Source organism: Chionomys nivalis, chromosome 7 (assembly GCF_950005125.1).
Source record: "Chionomys nivalis chromosome 7, mChiNiv1.1, whole genome shotgun sequence".
Classification (NCBI taxonomy): domain Eukaryota; kingdom Metazoa; phylum Chordata; class Mammalia; order Rodentia; family Cricetidae; genus Chionomys; species Chionomys nivalis.
The window spans coordinates 6,409,783-6,429,236 of record NC_080092.1 but is presented as its reverse complement, the minus strand read 5'-3'; the positions used below and the strand labels follow the sequence as shown (position 1 = coordinate 6,429,236).

General features: G+C 49.4%; 1 protein-coding gene across 1 annotated transcript in view; it reads left to right on the top strand.

Moving 5' to 3' along the window:
• The first annotated feature begins 1,071 nt into the window (after positions 1 to 1,071).
• Abat (4-aminobutyrate aminotransferase) overlaps positions 1,072 to 19,454 on the top strand; it is a 95,992-nt gene continuing 77,609 nt past the window's right edge. Inside the window, exon 1 of the mRNA XM_057775637.1 lies at positions 1,072 to 1,205. The gene's annotated coding sequence lies outside the window, so the exon portion shown is untranslated. The remainder of the gene's footprint in view (positions 1,206 to 19,454) is intronic.

The following is a 19,454-nucleotide window of genomic DNA, read 5'->3' as shown; positions in this document are numbered from 1 at the left end:
CTCTGTAAGTTGGAGGGAGGCCAGAATGGTCTACATAGTGGGTTCCAGGACAGACAGGGCTATGTAGAGAGACCCTGTCTGATAGATAGATAGATAGATAGATAGATAGATAGATAGATAGATAGACAGATAGACAGATAAATAGATAGATGAAACAAGAAAGAAAGAAAAGGAGAAGAGGGGTGGAGTAGGCCCAGCAGTTAAGAAAGCATACTGCTCCGGCAAGAGCCCCGAGTTCCTTTCCCAGCACCTAACCCTGTCAGTACTTAACTCTCTGCAACTCCAGTTCCAGGGAATCCCAGAACCTCCAACGGCCTCCTCGAGTACCCATACAGACATACACAGACAGACAGATGATTAAAATAAAATAAATCTTATTTTTTTTATTAGAGAAAAGGTATGGGACTATCACTCATCTCCGTTTTAACTAGTTTTCACACTGAATTTTCAATTTTCTGAACACCTAAAAGAGATACAGCCAATACTGTCTCCCTTTATCATTAAGGAAATGAGGAAGGGGACAGGAAGAGACCTGCCTTGGGTCTGACTCCCAGGTTTAGCGCTCTTCTCATTGCCCTGCGGTGCACCACTGACAGACCAGAGGTGGCACAGAAGGCTGAGGGCACCGCCGACAGGTACTTCAGCCCTCCCTCTGTTTCAGGGCCCGGATTCTCAGGTTCCAGAGACAGATGCGCAGCACTGGGAGGAGGGGGTGGGGCAGCTACGTTCACCAGCAGCCCCCAGGATCTAAAAACAGTGATGTGAGGTGGGGGTACAATGAAGATTCACGTTAAATTAGTCTGCAAAGCCGCCCCCGCCTGTAAGGAAACGACCCCTAACCTCCATCAGACTTGCCGGGGGACCCTACGGCTGCCTCTCCCCCAGCCCCTGGCTCCGGCCCTCGCAGCCCTCCTCAGAGACCCCCAGGCGCATCCTGTCCGCGGAGGTCGGACTCTGCCCCCTCCCCGCCTTCTCCCTCCCCCCCGGGGGCGGTGGCCCATGGAGGGCTCTCCCATTGGTTGTGGCTCAAGCAAGGGCTGGAGGCGGCGGTGCTGATTGGCCGGGGCGCCTCGGCGGAGCTTGGGAGCCTGGCGAGTCGCTGGGGGAAACCGAGCAGACGCCTAGAGCAGCCTGGAGCATCGGAAGGTGATCGCGCTAGTCGGACCCGCGGATCGCAGCCTGTAAATCGCAGCCGGGGCCTGGAGGTAAGAGTGACGCGTCCGGGCGCGCGTGGCCGACCCTTCCAAGGGAAGCCCTGCACCCGGGAAGCCAGAGTCCGGCATCTTCTTCTAGAATCTGGGCCCTCCATCCCACCAGGACGCGGGCTCTTGCTCCGAAGGAAAAGGGTCTCCCACTCCCCAGGCCCCAGGAAGCAAGACAGCTCATGTAACCTTCAGAAATGGGGCCGTTCGTCCTGGTCGCTTACTGGAGGAGAAAATCCCTCCCGTTTAACCCCTGGAATAGAATGCTGCTCCCTCAAGTGGAGTCCTGCCTCCCCAGATATCTAGATCCTCTACCATCTCCTCCCATTGCTAAGAAACTAAGTTAGGGTCTCTTGCTTCTCTTCCATTCCTGTCTCCTTGGGATGTTGAGGTCATAGCTCGTATTGAAGGGTCCTCTCCCTCCCCGACTGTGAAAGTCCTGGAGAATAGACCCTCCCTTCAACAAGGACATCCCGGGCCAAATCACCTGCATGCGTATCCCAGGAGCTAGGTTATGATTTCTAAAGACAAATGAATTCTCTTCTATCCCTATGAAGACCCTTCTCCATCCATAGGAGAGGCCACATGTCCCCCTCCACACACAAAAAAAAAGCTTTTAGGGGCCTCCTTTCAGTGGAAGGGGAGAGACTTTTACACCCCGTACACATTCCTGGCCAAGTGATCCATCCTCCATAATCTTTTCGCCTAAATCCCACCCTATTAACACTGCTACCCTCCCATCCTCTCCCACCCCACTCCAACTCCACTCCCACACCTCCTGGTCCCTCCTGATCATCCATCCCTTCAACCTTCCTCAACCCAATGACTAAAGACCAGAAGAGGCTTCATAAAACTGGGCCCTTGAAAGTATCCCAGGCCTAGAGCTCCTTTCAGGAACCCTCAAACTCTTAAGAACACAGATGGCCTCACTCTGCAGACCCAGCAGGTACCCCTACCACCACCTCCTCCATCAGCACAAACAGAAAGGGCTATTACTCAGGGTTACCCTCCAGAGGCAGGTCTCTCCACTCCTGAACAAAGGGGCATCAACATAGAGAAGGACCGTAGGCCCACTCCAAGGGTCCCCTGTTTGCTTCCGGGGCTGCCCCATCAACTCCAGTGGCTGTTACCGGATGGAATTCCCTGGGCCTTAGGCCAAGAAAAGGATGCTGCTGGGCTTGTCCATTGGTCTGGAGACAGTGTTGGCTTAGCTGTATAGCTCCCTCACAATAACCTAGTTTGGTGGGGGCAGATCAGGAGATGGTAAAGCAATGAACTGACTTGTTTCTGGATCTGGGCATGGTGATATAGAATGGGGAGAAATGTGTTTCCAGGAGGTCAGGGGTCAACTCTGAGAGGGACAAATGGCCCTGGCTGCAGTCCTAAAATGTGAACGAGTCCCTGGATTAAGACTGACTGTTTGGTAGTTGAACAAACTGAGGCAACAGAGAGAAAGGGACTCTCTCAAGGTCACCCAGCCGGTCACCGACAAAACCAGCAAAGCTCCCACAGTGTCCCTAGGGCTCCCCAGCACTAGCTCCAGTCTTCATGGGTACAGTCCCCATGTCCCCACTCGTCGTGGGAAGCAGGAACACTGAGAAAGTCAGCTCAGAAGGAGCAGAGCTTGTAGAACGCCTGTCACCACTCCACGGGCTCCTGATGGAAGCCGTTCCTGGGGTGTTACGGATTTGTGCCTTGCACCTGCTGCCAAACTTAGCATGCTGAAATCAAGACCAACTCAGCGGGAGGATGTTATCAGTTATAATATGCTAGAGCCAAGGCCACTGTGCAGACCTCAGCTGCACCCTCAGGAAGGGGTGCCTGAGGAAGTTGCACCCCTTTCCTCGCTGCCCCTGCTCATTCTCTCTGGTTCCCATCCTCTGTAGTAATGGCTTGTCCCTATTCAGAGTCCTACACCCTTTCCTGGCACATGGGTGGTTCTCCGAGACCCTTCAGAGAGGTGAGCAGTGGTAGATGGGAGAGTCTGAGGTAGCAGCTCTCTATTCCCTCAGTTGGAGGGTTGCTATCTGACTTCAAGGGAGAGCCAAGAGCAGAGTTCAAGGTGAAAGGGCAGAGGTGAGAGTATTGGCTTCCACCTGCTACTCGGTATGTAATCTTGGGAAGATTTTTTTTCCTTTTTTCTTTTTTTCTTCTTTTCTTCCTTCCTTGGCAGTCTCATGTAGGACAGGCTAGTAGAAGATGACCTTGAACTCCTGATCCTTCTGCCCCCACCTGAATGCTAGGGTCTTACCCAGTTTCCTTGCAATGCTGACTGGAGCGAAGGGTTTGGTCCATGCTGGGCAAGCTAACCGACTGAGCTATGTCCATTGACCTTTGGGGAAAGCCCTTCTCTCTGTGTTATTTATCCTTTGGGTAAAATATTTTAATCCTCAAAGGAAATAGCACAGCTAGCAAGTAGAAACAGTGGTCATAATTTCAACTGCAAAGTCAACTCAAACTGGTAGAATGTGGCAGTGATACCTCTGGATGTGCCTAGGAACCTCCGTTGCAGACAGGACAAAGGCAACAGACAAATGGGGGCCATCCGAGACAAGTGAGCATTTAGGGAAATGGAGCAGCGTATGGAACAGACCACAGACCTTAAAGCCAGTTGGAACCTGGAGTCAGTCGTTCATTGGCTACTTCGGGGGAGCATGAGCATATCAATGACTTCTCTGACAGCCTGGATCAAGGTTTCCGATTCTCAGCACCACTGGCATTTTAAGTTGGGCAATTCACAGCTGTGAGCTTTATCTCCTTCATTGTGCTTTGTACACTAGAAGCCAGTAACACTACCTCAGTTGATGGAAAATATCTCCTGGTAGATAGGGAGGTGGTTTAGTGGGTATAATGTCTGGTGTGTAAGCATGAGTTGAATCCCAAGAACCCACATAAAAGCCAGGCGAGATAGTTAGGGGATGGTGACAGGTAAATCCCTAGTCAGCTAGTCTCGGTGAAAAAGATGGGTTTCAGGTTCAATGAGAGACCCTGTGACAGAGACTGAGGTGAGTAGCTGTAAGCTAACTGACCTCTACACGTGTGCATGAGTGAGCACAACCACACACACACACACACACACAAGTGCACATATACACCACACACACATACACACGTGCGTGCACGCGTTTGCCTCCAGGTAATCAGATGTCTGGCAGAGGACAAAATCCTCCTCCTCCTCCCCCATTGAGAATGAGTGGCCTCGTGTGACGTCAGACATGGCTGATGTTTGAGCTGACCGCCTCGCTATTGCACCAGTCCTTCACTGTGGTGTCTTCCTGATGGGAGAGTGGGGAAGGTTCAGCTACCTCCAAACATCAGTGACACTTTGGGCTGTCTCCTTTCAGCAGAACTTTGCCACTCACAGAGCACCCTCAGGCTTCCCATTTTACAGACCGTGGAGATGAAAAGTGTTGCGTGAGACCATCACCCCTCCCCCCACAGAGGCCAAAGAAATGCTCAAGGAGCAGGCGCTGGAAATGTAGTGCAGCTCTTTCTTTATGTGGGAGGGGCTCTTTATGTGCGTGTCGAGGTCAGAGGACAGCTACTTCAGTTGGTCTTTTCCTTCTATCGGTGGGTCCTGGGATGGAAGTCCGGTCTTCAGTCCCGGCAGCAACGGCCTTCACCTACTTGCTGACCTGGACCACAGTTTTAGAGGCCATCTCGTTCTAGAGGCTTTCTCAGAAGCGCATGAGACACTCTCTCGTACAATTTAAACTCCAGGGAGATCCGGAAGCCTAGCACCCCAGGATCTGCTCCAGCAATGTCCCCACGTGTATGCACGTGACATAGGAACGCCCGCTTGTCATCACAATGTGGGAAGGGTCGGCATTCTGGTGTGTTCCGATGGAGAAAGGAATAGCCTTTTTAAAAGAATGACGTAGATTAGGCCCCAAGCCTGGAAAGGTCTCAGAGGTGTATAATTCAGTGAAACAGAATCCCCGGATCATTATAGAGAGCATGGTCCTATTATAAAACCACAAATACACAAGAATATTAGCAGTAATGGCCATTGAGATGGCTCAGTGGATGGAAGGGCTTGTCACCAAGCTGATGACCCGAGTTCCATCCCCAGGACCCACATGGTGAAGGAGAGCAATGACTCCTAAGAAGTGGTCCTCTGGCTTCCACAGGAATACTATGACAAATACAGACAAATAATGTGTTTAGGAATCATGGGGAAAAAATGGTCCAGCAGTGGAGGCACACATCTTTAATCCCAGCACTCAGGAGGCAGGGGCAAGTAGATCTCCGTGAGTTCGAGGCCAGCCTGGTCTACATAGCAAGTTCCAGGACAGACAGGACTACACAGAGCAACTCTGTCTTGGAAAACAAAACAAGGTAAAAAGTAAGAAAATGAATCACTATCTTAGCATATTAGTTTCTCATCAGAGTAATAGAAAGAAAAATGATAGGGAGGTGATTCCCAAAAGGGGACACACTGTTTGTGTCAGGGGAAGGGACACACTGAGTGTGTTCAGGGGGAAGGGAGCACACTGTGTGTGTTCAGGGGAAAGGGGACACACTGAATGTGTTCAGGGGGAAGGAGACACACTGTTTGTGTTCAGGGGGAAGGGGACACACTGTGTTCAGGGGGAAGGGGACACACTGAGTGTGTTGAGGGGGAAGGGGACACACTGTGTCAGGGGAATGGGGACACATTGAGTGTGTTGAGGGGGAAGGGGGCACACTGAGTGTGTCAGGGGGAAGGGGACACACTATGTGTGTCAGGGGGATGGGGACACACTGAGTGTGTTCAGGGGGAAGGGGGCACACTGAGTGTGTCAGGGGGAAGGGGACACACTGTGTGTGTCAGGGGGATGGGGACACATTGAGTGTGTTCGGGGGGAAGGGGACACACTATGTGTGTCAGGGGGATGGGGACACACTGAGTATGTTCAGGGGGAAGGGGGCACACTGAGTGTGTCAGGGGGAAGGGGACACACTGTGTGTGTCAGGGGGATGGGGACACATTGAGTGTGTTCAGGGGGAAGGGGACACACTGAGTGTTTCAGGGGGAAGGGGACACACTGTGTGTCAGGGGGAAGGGGACACACTGAGTGTGTTCAGAGGGAAGGGGACACACTGAGTGTGTTTAGGGGAAGGGGACACACTGAGTGTATTCAGGGGGAAGGGGACACACTGAGTGTGTCAGGGGGAAGAGGACACACTGAGTGTGTCAGGGGGAAGAGGACACACTGAGTGTGTTCAAGGGAGAGGAGAAGGAGCCGCAGCAGCTTCTCTTGCTTTAAAGAAACAAAGCCCAGACACTGATCCTCATGCAAACCTGAAGTTGCCAATGGCAGAAACTCAGAGCTTCTGAGCTCCCAGAGAGTTCTGGGGCTAAGAAACAGGAATCAGAGACTTCATCTGTACTGGCTGAGTGTGCGGATATGTCTTCAACTGCCTGTGTGTGAAACTGGGCTTCTCTTGGCAACCACTCTGGTCTCTCAGAGCCTTTTACCCCATCCTTACATAGGGTGTTATTAAGGAAGGAAAAAGAAAAGGAAAAGGGAAAACAACAGTAGAATTAAGAGCTGGGGCAGCAGCAGAAGTGACCTGACTGGGTTAGTGTGAGGATTCACGGGGACCTTGTGTTCCAACCCTCGGTTAATCGCCGGTACTTGATTTATGTGGCCACAGCCACTCTCATCTCTTTTCCCCTCTGCTTGCCCATCCCCTGACTGGAGACAGATGACAAAAGCCTCATAAGTGACAACTGGGGAGCCTGAGGCCTGCAAGAATGCTCAGCAGACTGGATTGATAGCCCCCTGCACCACTGTGCCTGACAGGGTTCTCATCTGAAAGTCAGGGGAGGACGGAGGGGAGCCGGGCTCCAGTCCCTGCTCCCAGTCCCTCCTCCTGTGCCTGACTCGCCTGGCTTCCTCTAACACTCCACGCTACATGCTCAAAGAGTGGCCTCTAATTACACATTCCCTCAGTAATTCCACTTTCCAAGGGCGGATTGTCCTTCAAAAGCTGTTTCAAGATCCATCTTATTTTCTTTTCCTTCTTTCTCCTCTCCTCCCCTCCTCTCTCCTACCCTCTTCCCTCCCCTCTCCTTTTCCTTTCCTCACTTCCTTTCCCCTACCCCTTAACCTTACTATTGGCCCAGGCTAACCTGGTTCTCTCTATGCGGCCCAGGCTGGACTTGCATTTAAGATGTAGCTTTGGCTAGTCCCAAACTCAGGACAGTCCTCCAGCCTCAGTTGGTGACTCTGGCATCTTTTATGGGACATTTTCCTTTAACCCTCCTCTACCCTAAGTCAGCAAACCATTTCTCCCTCCACCCACATCCCCGTCTCCTTTGATACCTTCACTGTTGCTGGGTTTTCTCCTCTTTGTTAAGGGCTTGCAGCTGCCTTATTTGTGCCCGCGTCCCAAATGCACTGCCCAGTTTCTAGCAGCAAGAAACATTGATTGAATGACTCTCTCTTTTTTTTTTTTAAATATTTATTTATTTATTTATTATGTATACAATATTCTGTCTGTGTATATGCCTGAAGGCCAGAAGAGGGCACCAGACCCCATTACGGATGGTTGTGAGCCACCATGTGGTTGCTGGGAATTGAACTCAGGGCCTTTGGAAGAGCAGGCAATACTCTTAACCTCTGAGCTATCTCTCCAGCCCTTGAATGACTCTCTGAATTAGGAAATGTATTTGTATTTTATATGTAGGAGTGTTTTTGCCTGAATGTACGTATGTATATGCTATGTGCATACCGGTGGGTGCCTGAGCACGGCAAAGGAAGGCACCAATGAATGCCTTGGATGGACCATTGTAAGTAGCCCTGTGGGTGCTGAGACTCCAAAGCAGGTCCTCAGCAAGAGCAGCAAGGGCTCTTAACCACGGAGCCATCTCTCTAGCAGCTAGAGTGTAGCCTGAATCTGTGCATTTTTGGCTGTGAGAAAATGGACATCACATAAAATTACATGTTTAAAACACTCTAAAGAGTACAGTTCTGTGACATTACATACATTGACAATGCTATGCTCCCCACCGTCACTATCTAGTTTTAAGATATCTTCATAACCCTACAGGAAGACTAAGTGGTCAGTCCTCATGCGTTGGCTCCCAGTTGCTGGATTTGTATCTTAGGGTTTCTATTGCTGTGAAGAGACACCATGAACACGGCAACTCTTAGAAAGGAAACATTTCATTGAAGTGGCAGCTTGCAGTTCAGAGGTTCAGTCTGTTATCGTCATGGCGGGGAGCATGGCAGCGTGCAGGCAGCCATAGTGCTAAAGGAAGAACTGAGGGTCCTACAGCGTGCAGGCAACAGGAAGTCAAATGAGAAACTGAGCTGTATTCTGAGCATCTGAGACCTCAAAGCCCAACAACCAACAAAACCACACCTCCTAATGGTGCCACTCCCTTATGGGGGCCAATTACATTCAAGCTTACCATAATTTGCCTATTCCAAATATGTCAATGGACCCACCTACTATGTGACCTGTTGTGTTTTAGCGTCTCCTTGAGTTTTCATACAACAGTACTTCTTCCCTTTTTAGGAGAGAATAATATTCCATTATATAGGTTGATCATGATTAACTCCTCTGTTTGTCAGTCAATAGGTGTTTCTAATTTGCTTACTATGAACATACATGTGCAGGTGACGGCTCAAAGACCTGCGTTTGAGCCGTGAATGAGGCTCATTTGGTATAGTGCTCGCCTAGCATGCATGAAGCTCCAGTTTTAACATCAGCCTCAGTTATAAATGAGTTTGAAGGCTGCCTGGACTTTGTAGAAACCCTGTCCTTAAAGGGGGAGGGGTTAGGCATGTACCAGGGAGCGGCTTAATGGGAAAACGGCTTTTCTGGAGAGCATAAGGACTGGAATTTGAATCTCCAGAACCTATATAAAAGCCAGGCAGACTTGCTGGCCATTTGTAATCCCAGACTCTGGAGACAGAGACAGGGGTGAAACAAACCAGCTGGTAAAAACACACCCATGCCGGGCGGTGGTGGCGCACGCCTTTAATCCCAGCACTCGGGAGGCAGAGGCAGGTGGATCTCTGTGAGTTCGAGGCCAGCCTGGTCTACAAGGGGAGTTCCAGGACAGGCTCCAAAGCTACAGAGAAACGCTGTCTCGAAAAACCAAAAAAAAAAAAAAAAAAAAAAGACACCCATGCACTTTAGGCTTGTACATGCACACACATGTGCGAATGCACACACACACACACACACACACTGACGGTGTGGTGCTGACTCCCCCATTTAACCTTCTGAGGAACTATCAGCCTTCTCACGGCAACACTGTTTACATTTTCACCAGCAATGTGTGAGGGTTCCAGTGCCCCATCCCGTGTCGTCCCCCGCCCCCATCCTGAGCCAGATACTGTCTTCAGCCTGTCCTTGCAGCCTTTCTCGAGAATGTGATGTGGCTACATTGTTTTGACCTCTGGAAAATGAGTATCCACTCAAGGTCTCGCTGTTCCTCTGTGTCTCTTCCAGCCCTTTTTCCACTTAAAATAAAAAAAAAAATACAGGCTTGGTATGGTGGCACACACCCTTAATCCCAGCGCTTGGGAGGAAGAGGCAGGTGGATCTGAGTCCAAGACTACCATGGTCTAATAGAGAACTCCAAGCCAGCCTTGACTACTTTGTGAGTGGTCTCATTAAACCAAAGTCTCAGCAAAACAAAAAGAACAAATTTTATTCCATTTCCTTAGTAGGGAGCACCCGTGTTCTGTGATGCGGTTGTGGAGGTTAGAGGACAGTTTTTAGTAATTGGTTCTCTCCTTACCCCACGTGGGTTCTGGGGAACAAACTCAGGTTGTCAGGCTTGGCGGCAGGTGTCATATTGGGTCATCTGGATGTCCCTCATCCCCTATGCCTGCTTTTGAACGGGGCTTGTCTTTTTATATTGAAGTTGTGAGTAATTGAAGTTGGTTGGTTGACTGATTGCTGCATGTGTGCATGCATGAGTGCATTTGTGTGTGTGTGAGTGTGTGTGCATGAACACACGTGTAGGTATGCACATGTGTGTGTAAGTGTGTGTAGGCATGAGCATGCCACAGTGCTTATGTGGAGATCAGAGAAATCTTTTGGGGGTTCTCTCCTCTGTCTGTGTTCCAGGGATTGAACTCAGGCTGCCAGGCTTGGCATTAAGCAACTTTACTCACTGAGCCATTTTGCTGGCCCATGAAATTGTGATCTGTGTCACTATTTCCTGGTCCGTTTAAACTTGCCCAGCTCCTGTACAGGTCAGGAACTGTTCGTGACCTTGAAGCACAAGGTGACTTCAGTGCAGTTCCTGTCCATGAGGAGCCCACTGTCTACAGCACCTCCGCAGCCTCAGCACTGCTGGCTTCATAGGTGTGGCCAGCCTCCTGCCTATTGCAGCAGCACTACTGGACTTTTGGCTGAGGCGTCAGTTGTGACAACCAAAAAGTCTCCATCGCTGAATGTTCTGTGGGGAGCAACACTGCTCCTGGTTGAGAATCACTGGTTTAGAGGGGTTGTGTAACTGTCCCTTGGAAACAATAAACACGTGCTCAAACCCCCAGCAACAGGCCAAAGAGAGCATTCTACCCAAGTCAGTCTTGGCGAACTGAGTTTACCAGTTTACATGGGGGCAGATGGCTCTAAAGCAGCTGGAGCGCTGAAAAGCCCCACCCCAGCATGGGGGACAGCTCACAGAAACCGCACCCAGGAGCTCCCTGCCCAACATGCAGGCAACTTCGCCAGAGAATCTTCTCTCCCCGGTGATTGCTTATTGCTTTTATAGCCTTGAGGAAAGTCCCTATGACCCTTGTAATTTTCATAGGCTCATAAGTTCTCTTGACTTCCTGAGTCTTATGTCTTCCTTCCTCTCCTTGCTCCAGGAGAGGGAATAACTACAAGGCTGAAACAAACACAGATAGCTATAAGTTCTGTATTTGAGGCTTATTTGTTGGATGTGGGACAGGTGGCTGGGTGGGTAGATTTATGGATGGATGAATGCATGTATGCATGCATGGATGGATGTGTGGATCAGTGAATGAATAGGTGCATGGATGGATTTAACCCCTTTCTTGGTTGGACAGACTGATGATGAATGGATGTGTGAATGAATGCGTCCTCGATATATGTTCTCTATGAATGAATGAATGAATGAATTAATGAATGCATTATATGATGTATGCACTCCATGAATGAATAGATGAATGCATTCTATGATGTATGTTCTCTATGAATGATGGATGAATGCATTGTACGATGTATGCACTTCATGAATGAGTTGATGAATGTGCTGTATGATGTATGCACTCCATGAATGAGTTGATGAATGTGTTGTATGATGTTCGCATTCCATGAATGAGTGGATGAATGTGTTGTATGATGTATGCACTCCATGAATGAGTTGATGAATGCGTTGTATGATGTATGCACTCCATGAATGAGTGGATGAATGCATTGTATGATGTATGCATTCCATGAATGAATAAATGATTAACTGACTGCACTTTGTAAGATCCGGACATGTTCCTAGTGCTGCACTCTTCCCAATACAGTATGCTGCTTTCACTTCTGAGCATGGTAGTCCTCACGCTTTTAACACGGGCACCCCCTTGAAAGCTTTGTAAAAGACAGACAGGCTCACCCACCAGAATCCGCGCTTTAACAGAATCGCCAGGTGATAAACCACTCTCAAAGCAGCTTCTTTGTCCTCTGCAAAGCCTGACCAGTCCCAACCTCAGCACTCTATCAACTCCCAGAAGTCACATTGCCTTCTGCCAACACACTCATTAGACATGCTGAGCATCTGTCCTTTGGCAAGCTGGGATCCACTGTGCTTTAGAACCTCGTATTTGGATTGAGGATATGACTCAGTGGATAAAAGCACTCATCAGGCAAGGTGAGGACCTGAGTTCAAATACCTAGAACCCATGTGGAAAGTCAGATGCATGACACAGCCTTTGTAATCCCAGTGTGCCATTGAGGAGATGGGAGATGGAGTCAGGGAGGTCCCAGAAGCCCACTAGCCAGCAAGCCTGGTGAGCGTGTCAAAAACAAAAAGCAGATAAAAAGAGACCCTGTCCCAAAAGAAGTTGGAAAGCAAGAACTGACACCTCTGACCCCCTACACTAGAGAAAGTCAGGCGTGAAGCCAGGCATTGGTGCTGCACGCCTTTAATCCCAGCACTCGGGTAGCAGAGGCAGGCAGATCTCTGAATTCAAGGCCTGCCTGGTCTACACATTAAGTTCCAGAACAACCAGGGCTACACAGAGAAACCCTGTCTCAAAAAACAAAAGCAAAGCATTGTGGTGTGCTGGGGACGTGGAGCCCAATCCCTGGTGCTCGCCCAGCAGGCAAGTCCCAAGAACCTGTAAGAGAACGGATCTCCTACGAGGTGCCGCTCAGAGTGGACCTTTGTGCCCACACGCATTCGCAATGTGTGTGTGTGCAGATGTGTGTGCAGAAGAAGGCATGGCTCTTGTGAAATGGAAAAACAAATATTCATTACTGGGTTTATTAAGCAGATGTTACAAGTTCAAAGGAAAAGCCAAATGCAACCCGGCCGCGGATGCAGAGAGAAATGATGGCATGAATCACAAGTGGGGCAGAAATGGTCTGATGAAGCAGAACTTGCTTATCTATCAGTTTCCTGCAATTTACAAGTTTTAAAAAAAGAAAAAAAGCTGGTTTGAACGCAGTGAACAAGGCTGGAATCAGATAACCCAAAGGTTGGTGTTTATGTAAATGGGGTGCAGTTCCCATTGATGAACAATTTCTCCTTAGAAAACCAAGGTTTCCAGAATGGGGGGGGGCTTGATGGGGCAGAGGCAGAAAATGCAGGGAGGAGCAGGTCCTTTGAACTGGACCCAGAGATCAATGGGGACCACAGCAGGGGTTCTGAGCCAGGCGATGATGTAATTTCAGTAGCATTTGAAGAAGCTCGGCAGCAAGTGGCAACTCCTCTTCTCCCTCCATTGAGCCCAGGTTCCACACAGAAACCAGCCAATCCGCAGGCAGGTTGCTGGCCTTGTAGCCAAAGCTTTTAAGACTTTAAAGCTCCTTGGGGGCAAGGTTGGCCAAATGCCAGCCAAAAGAGCCAGGCGCCACCTTACAGGCAGGGCTGTTCCCAAGCAGGAACAAAGGCTGCCTCCCCTCTCCGTGTCCACAGCTGTAAATAGCTCTTGGCTGGCTTTCAGTCTGAGCCCCTTTGTGGGGACAGGCTGGAAATGCGCATGCGGATGACTGCCTGAATGCACAGTGTACACCTGGCATCCTGCCCCGGCCCTGAGTGTGCCACCCTCCCAGGGGCTGCAAGCCAGGCTCAAAGAGCACACACAGGAGCATGGACAGTGTGACCCAGGGACAGGCTTGAGGAAGGCTTCCAGGCTGTGCTGGTAGAGTCACGTTAAGAAGAGGAATCCACAAAGCGGTGGTGGCGCGTGCCTTTAATCCTAGCATTCAGGAGGCAGAGGCAGGTGAATCTCTGAGTTCGACACCAGCCTGGTCTACAGAGCTAGTTCCAGACAGGATCCAAAACTATAGAGAAACCCCGTCTTGGGAAAGGAAAAAAAGGAATCCTTCAAAGGACCCTGCTCAAATTTTGTTATCATGTTGATTAATGAACGAAGAAGGGGCAGACATCCTCAGAGTTCGCCTGAGCACATGCATCTCACAAGGCAGGACTGATCTGAGTTCAAATATAAGAAACAGGCTCAGAAAGTAGACCCCACAGAGGGCTGTTCATAAGAGCAGCATCCAGTGTCTACTGGCCTCACGGACACCTCTGGGTCATCCTGCAGTTCCCAAGTTTCTGTGGACTCATCTGTCTGTGTGAGCAATGTCTCCAGTCACTGAGAGTTGGGGTGAGGGTACCAGCTTACCACAGCAAATAGAAAAGTAGGGTCAAAACATTTTTTTAAAAAATGGGGCTGGTGAGATGGCTCAGCAGGAAAAGTACTTGCTGTGGAGTCTCACAGCCTGAGTCGGGTCCCCACGACCTACACAGTGGCAGCAGAGACTTCCACACATTTGCCCAGATGTCATGTGCACCCCCAAATAAACAGAGTCACTAAAAATGTTGTTAAAAATTCTGCTGAATGCGATGATGAATGGCTGTAATCTCAGGATTCCAGAAGCTGAGGCAGGAGGATTGTGATCTTAAAGGCAGCATAAATATAGTTCTAGCCAGCCTGGGTTGTATAACAAGATGGAAGTGGGGGAGCACTGAGGGTATGCCTAGAATACACACATCTCTGTGTTAACCAGACATGGTGATGCACACGTGTAATCCTAGCATTAAGGAGTAGAGGTGGGGGGAGGGGTTGAAGTTCAAGGTCATCCTCTGATTGCATCTATAATGTTTATACTCAAGAGACTGAGGCAGGAGGATCACCTTTAGTCCCAGACCAGCCTGGGCTACAACTAAGACCCTACCTGAAAAAAAGAACACCCAGGCTTGTTGGTGTATTCATTTCATCCCAGGACTAAGGAAGCAGAGGCAGGTGGATCTTTGTGAGTTCGAAGCCAGCCTGGTGTACGAAGTGAGTTCCAGGTCAGCCAGGACTATATAATGAGACTGTCGCAAGCAAAACACACACTCACACAAATAAACACTCAGGAGGAAGCAGGTGGGTTGGCGAAGCTTGGCTCCTCAGGCTGCCTCCTGGAACCTTTGCGCCTGTTTGTAGCTGCATTTGTTGGTGGTTGAAGGAACATCTTCCCACAGGGACTGGAAGCTATTAGCAGCCACCGTGTTAAAACATTCCTCCTTGGAATGGAGCAGGCTCCAAGGCTTCCATCCTTGCTGCTTGTCATGATCCATGCCAGCACCTGCACATCGGTCCCAAGGGACCCAGCAAGCACACATACCTTGCCTTTTGTGTTTCAAATTTCTGGTTGGTGCTTTGCTACCTGCTCTGTGAGTGAACACCTCCGCCAATGCATGGAAAGAGAGGATTACTCCAGTCAGGGTCCAGAGGATATTTCACCCCAGGCCAAAGATGCTTTTTCCTAAGTGATTGCAGGTTACAACTGGGGTTCACCGAGACTGCTAATCTTTAACTTGGGAAAGTATACAATGGGGACACACAGTTCTCTTCCCCTGGACTGACAGTCAAGAGCCTACAGAGACTCAGCTAGGAGCTGCAGCTGCCCCTCTGTTCTCCAACTTAGGAGAGCAAGGACAGTTGCAGAAGTTGGGAGGTCCCTCACATGGGAACTTATCACATGCAGGCCGACCCCGGGAGCTACACCCAGGATCTGTAGGTGGTGCCAGGCTGTGCTTTTAATAGGGAGCAAAAGGGCACTTGAGGCCTTGCACCTATTAATCATTGAACGCTGCAGCAACTCCCTTAGTTCGCATCAGGAGGCGTGCAGAAAAGAAGAGAATGAACCTTGAGATTACACACATCTGAAATTCCCATTCTATTTGATAAGAGTTGTACCACAGCCAGGGCCGGGCCTGTCGCTCAGTGGTAGAGCGCTAAACTAGCATGCGCGAGGCGCCAGGCTGATCAGTCCTCCCGCATGAAGAATCCGGGGAAAGAATAGCATGAATTGTTACAGTCCAGAGAGTAGCCACACTGGTGCAGGGCAAGTCCCTGTCATCCACAGAAAAAGCCATTCCGATGCACATGCGGGGCTGCTCTTTGGCAAAGTCACTTCCTGGGTTCCCTTTCCTCGTGGGTTTACCACTCTGCTGTAATTCCTCATTTTCCTGTCCCTAGCAATAGATCACTAGTCTCTCAGATGAAGATCGGAGACTCCTGTCTGTGCCTCAGCCTTATCCTCGGATCAGCATCACAGTGTCTCACTGTTAGCTGAGCATGAGGCGTTGCTATTGAGTGTTCCCGAGGACGTCTGCTGTCCTGATTTGCTCACAAGGCTGATTTTCTTTTACTCTGCTTGTCTTTTTCTCCTCCTTTTCTCTTTTCTGGACTTGAGACAGGGTCTCATGTAGTTTTCAGTGGCCTCAGACTTGCTACGTAGCTAAGGCTGGCTTTGACTTCCTGTTCCTGCTGCCTCCGCTTCCCAAGTGTTGGATTGGATTACAGGCATGCATCACTGTGTTCAGGTACTTGCCTTTCTCGTAAATAAACTGTTTTACATTGAGATGATCATCAAAGTGTAAGAGACTCATAAAGACCTCATGCACCCTTCATCAAATGTTCCCCATGACCCCCATCTTACTAACCCATAGGTTATGCAATAGTTCAACCAGGAAAATGATACTGATACACCCGCGGGTCTTTGGATTCCTTCCGCTTTACACATATTCCCTGTGTACATTTGGGGTTTTTGGTTTTGCGTTTAATCTTATGATTTTTTTTTTTTTTTTTGAGTGGTGTTGGAATCAAACTCAAGGCACTGTACGTGTTAGGAACATGATCTGCTACTCTCTCAGACCTGGCCTGGCCCATTTCTAAACAATCATCAATCTCATCAGGACACAAGTGAAATGAGGATGGCCGCACCCATCTCAGGACCACCTAGCACTTGAATCTTCAGAGGAGGCTATGGAGTGAGGTGGAGCTCTGGGGCAAGGAGTAAGGATGTGGCATGACACGCCCTAAATCCTGCGTCTGAGGAACAGGGACGGGCAGTGTGAGGACCACATGGCTTGAGAGCTTAAGCCCACGCAGCCCATTGTTTCTGCAGGAACATCACCCTCTCTGCTCACTCAGGGCTCTGTCTTCGCTGGGCACCGCCCACTTTACAGGTTTGAATCCCAGCTTGGCTGCCTCCCAGCAGAGAAACCTTGGGCCGGTTGGTGAACCTCTGCAGACCTCATTTGTAAAGTGGGGCGACAGTCATATCTGACTCAAGAATGCTGTGGGGTTAAGGCGGGGTATTGATAGGATGGCCTCAAGAACAGAACCAGGCCTGATGCTGGGTCATGCCCAGTGAACAAGAGTGCTATTTTTATTACCCATTATTTCTTTTAATTAAATTGGCCTGCTTAATTATGAGCTTCAGCTATAGGTGTGTGCTCACAAGTCTCTTGTGTTTGTTCACTTCCTTGTTGAGAGAGATATTTGATCGCACTGTGAAACTCCGAGACCCTGTTATAAAATTAAGCTTGGATCAAGGGGCAGAACCAGTGACAGGCTGACAGGAATCATCCATAGAGAGGACAGAGGAGCCGGGAATACGAATAGAGAGACACACAGGAATGAGTAGGGAGGGATTTAGAGATTTGAGATTTTTTTTTTTTGATTTGGATCAAGTAGAAAGACTCTCCCTTGCTGGATCTCCAGACAAAAAGGAAAAGTCGATTGCTTCTTGGGTTCTCTGATCTAGCAGGTTTTCACCCCAACATCTGAATCCTGAGTCTTTATTGGTAAATAGAACTACTTAATTAAAACTTTCTCTCTCTCTCTCTCTCTCTCTCTCTCTCTCTCTCTCTCTCTCTCTCTCTGTGTGTGTGTGTGTGTGTGTGTGTGTGTGTGTGTGTGTCTGAATATGGGAATCAGAGGTTGACATGGGGTGTCTTCCTCAGTCACTCTCCAACTTATTTTTTGGAGACATGGTCTCTCCATGAGCCCAGAGCTCACTGATCCAGCTAGCTTATCTGATGAATGAGTTCTAGGGATCCTCCTGCCCCTAGGGATCCTCCTGCCCCTGCTTCTGCCTCTGCCTCCTCTACCCTGAGATTACAGGTGTATGCCCGTGGGCCTGACTTTTTAAGTGGACGCTAGAGATCCAGACTCAGATCCTCATGTTTACATAGCAGAAACTTTACCAGCTGAACCATCTGTCCAGCAACTCCCCTCTTCTTTTCTTAGCGTGAATTAAATCAAAAATGTTACCATCAAGATAAATGTCATCAATTGTTGTCATTTGGAAATTGGAAAATGCGATTCAAGACCCTGGGGTCCTGAGAAGTCTAGTGGATGCTTTCTAGCATGTGTTGGCCAAGTCATGTGACTCTGAGCTTTAGTTTCTTCGTGTGGAAAATGTGATCTGCCTTGGAGAATGTATTGGGAGATTTGGGTTTTGGGGCACATACAGGACTCTCAAAAATGTCCCTATTTCCTGGCATATGAATTCTGAGACATGACATTGTCTTCTGTTCCATGGTACATGTGTGGAGGTCAGAGATGTGAGTGGGTTTTCTGCTTCCATGATGGGGGGGTCCTGTGGTTCAAACTCCAGTTGTCAGGCTGGTCAGCCGAGCCTTTCCCTGATAAGCCCTCTTGCCAGCCCCTCACTGAGATTTTTATCCAGCCCCAAAAGTGTCTGATTCAGTTATCAGTTGTTACAGCCACTGGGTTAGGAGTGGGGAGGCTTGCATTTGGGGCAGTGTTGTGGTTGTGACAGCCACATTTGTACAGCTGAGACATCCCTTCAGTAAGTTCTGGTTTGTGTCTTAAGCTAGATTGGGCCAGGAGTTCACCAACAGAGAAAGAAATGCAGAAAAAGGAAAATCCAACAAGCTGCCACAACCCATTAACTTCATTCCAATATGGAACACTTGGTGCTTGGGGACATGGAGTCTGTCCTCGTCTGACCAGTGTCCATCTGTGTACGCACAGTCTTTGCTGGGCCTCCTTGAGTCTGAAATGGCAAGTCCCAGCCTTGTCTTGGGATGTCCTCTGGGAATAAGAGTGTCGCGCTGACGCCACGTGGCTTGAGTCAGCAGGACAGCTCTCCGGTTGAGCTGGCACTGTGACAGAGAGGAGCTATCCTCTGAGGCCTCTGTTCAGAGACTGGAGTGAGGAGCAGATGGCTCCCAGGGCTCCAGATAAGAGGCTGGAACTCGCTGTGGTTTTAATTTCCTGCAGGACCCTAATGATTGTAAAGATTGCCTTTCCCGGCCTCTGAAGAACATGCCTGAGCTCTGGCCTATGACTCTGCAGAAAGCTCACCAGCGAGAGCAGACACGGGGGCTCTGGGCTCAGTTTCTCCCCTTACAGAGCGGCGCTGTCCCATGTCACAGATGCTGAGACTGTCACTGGGGCTCGGTGGGTAAAGGGCTTGGTGGGAAAGCATGAAGACCTGAGTTCAGATTCACAGCAGCTCTGTACATCTAGGTAGTCAGGAGGCACCTGTAACCCCGGTGCTAAGGACAGACAGACAGATCCCAGGAACTTGCTGGTCAGCTCTAGTCAAAACAGCAGACTACCGGTTTCTTGAGAGACCATCTCTTAGTTAATTAGAACAAGATGGAGAAGTGATTGAAGGTGTTTCAGTGCCAGCCTCTGGCCTGCATATGTTGCCTACCCAGACAAGCACACCTGCGCACACACAGACACCACACACATATGTGTGCCTATCTGGACAAGCACACCTGCACACACAGATACCACACACAAA